This window comes from Pinus tabuliformis, chromosome J (assembly GCF_031772625.1).
Source record: "Pinus tabuliformis cultivar Carrire ecotype Pingquan chromosome J, CPIR1, whole genome shotgun sequence".
NCBI classification, from domain to species: Eukaryota; Viridiplantae; Streptophyta; class Pinopsida; order Pinales; family Pinaceae; genus Pinus; species Pinus tabuliformis.
In genome coordinates, this window is record NC_142295.1 from 328,656,523 (window position 1) to 328,658,752 (window position 2,230).

Here is a 2,230-nt window from a genome sequence, read left to right on the forward strand (position 1 = left end):
ATAGGGCAAAGAATTTAACTCGTCTGCCCAATTGCGCCAATAATTTCATATATCTGTAAATAGGGTGTCCACCATATGGATCCTCGATCTATGTCATCCTCGTGACGCTGGACTTCGCATGATTGATCATGTCATTCTCGTGATAAGACTTTCTCAACATTAGTGGGAATGGGAATTTTTCTTTAACATCAAACATTCTTGTAAATTTAATACATGAAAAATCAAATGATCCTAGTTGCAAATTTGACCCTGGGAGTGTAGATCGTTTTCAAATCCGAGTTTCGAGTTCGACTGCTTCTATATAAGGCAGGCTATACCATTGTATTTCTCACCTCTTGCTTACAGACTTTGGCCTCCAGTTGTAGGTCTGGTTGTATATTTGGTGTAACTTTGGCCTCCAGTTGTAGGTCTGTTTGTATATTTGGTGTAACATAGGTATTGTTGTATATTTTCTATTGTGTCAGATATCATATTGAGTTGAACTGAAGGCGTTTTCTTGCAGAAGTAGTATCCGGTGAAACTCAGCGGCAATAACATGAACTTCGGCGGGAACAACAACGTGGTCGACCGCAGGTGCAATAGCGGCGACAAGGACGTCATCGGCCCCAACACCCACATCGACGGCAATCCCATCCTTGGCGACAACAGCGGCAACACCACCAATAGCGGCAACGAAATCAACAGCGGCAACAACAACATGGTGAACAGCAACAACGCCTGTGACGCCTGCAGCGACAACGAAGTCAACATCGGTAAAGTAACCTTAAGTAGACCAACTTATAGCACCAGGTAATGGCAACTTCACTAGACCAACTGCTTTTTCTTCAGTGCACTATATGCACATATATTTCGATTTCTTTTCATAGCACAAAGAAGTCATGAATTTCTTTTCTTTTGCTTAATTACATTGTTAGGGCAGGTATGGGAAAGAATAAATGCAGTAGAAGGTTATTTCTTTATCTAAGACTGATTATATGTTGATATATAGTTTGTTTAGAGCCAAATAGTTTACTTACAAGGCATTCCCATATCAATTCATGTTGGATGTTGCTATATTGTAATTTTAGTTTATGTATTAGTAAACTACCTACCTGGTTACTCTGTTTTAATGTTTTAGAAAACCTCTCAATTTAATGTTTTTATTGCCATACTCCATAATAAGTTAACTGAATAACCAAGTAAATAAACAAATTAATTTAATCCCTGAATATGCATGGCCATGGATGGTTACGTTAGTATAGTTTCATTAGCATATGCAATGGTTATGTTATTATGGTCTCATTAACATATGCAAGATAGATGTGTGTCACATTCACATTCTATTTAGATGTTGCTATATTGTATTTGTGTACTTACAGAAGTTGCTTTTAGAATAAAAATCTCCTTTTAGAATAAAAATCTCCCACATATTGGTCTTGGTTATTTATTTTTTGGTCTAAATTGGTTTTTATTTATTAATATTTTATTGTTGAAAAAAATTCTATTAACAAATTCATTGTATTGATAATTATAAAATGGTTTTTTATAATTTTTATAATTTTAATACTATTTATTTATATTTATACTTAAAATATATTGGAAAAAATGAATATATTATATATTTCCCTATATTTAATTCACTATACATCTATGGTAATTGCTCCATGGTTTGTCATTGTCCAAATTTCTCACATTAAACATGATTTTTTCAATTTAATCATTAATAAATACATTTTTTTTGTCAATCTAATCATTAATAAAGACATTTTTTTTTGCTACTTTATTCCTTTTAACACCAATGTGAACTTCTTCTTAGTCATGTAACATGATGAAATATTCTTCAATAGTGGAATTATATCTAACATTGAACATGACAAAATTACTAATTGATATTCGAATATTTTTTAATGAATATTTATTGTACTCTTACACTTAGCAACAAAAGTATTTTTAATTTCTACCATCTTAATGTGGAGGCTTTCTTAGTTATCAAGTTGAAGTCATTAATTAGTGACGAACATTTCAAATATGTTCTCATCTTTTAGAGTCAAGATTCTGACCTTTTTATAAACAATTTGACATATTTACTGTTGAAACATTCTTATTTCTTTACTTTAGAATATTCTATATTCAATAATCATGCATCCTAACACAGTTTACTTATCAACAATATGTCAACTATCAAAAAGTATATATATATATATATTTATAGATATAGATATAGATATAGATATAGATATATATATATATA

At 31.3% G+C, this 2,230-nt stretch overlaps 1 long non-coding RNA gene across 1 annotated transcript; it reads left to right on the forward strand.

Annotated features, from left to right (window-relative positions):
- The first annotated feature begins 284 nt into the window (after positions 1 to 284).
- Positions 285 to 998, forward strand: LOC149227091 (uncharacterized). Its single transcript, XR_016247099.1, has 3 exons — positions 285 to 407; positions 503 to 789; positions 920 to 998. It is a non-coding gene; the product is annotated as an uncharacterized LOC149227091 (long non-coding RNA).
- The last annotated feature ends 1,232 nt before the right edge of the window (positions 999 to 2,230 follow it).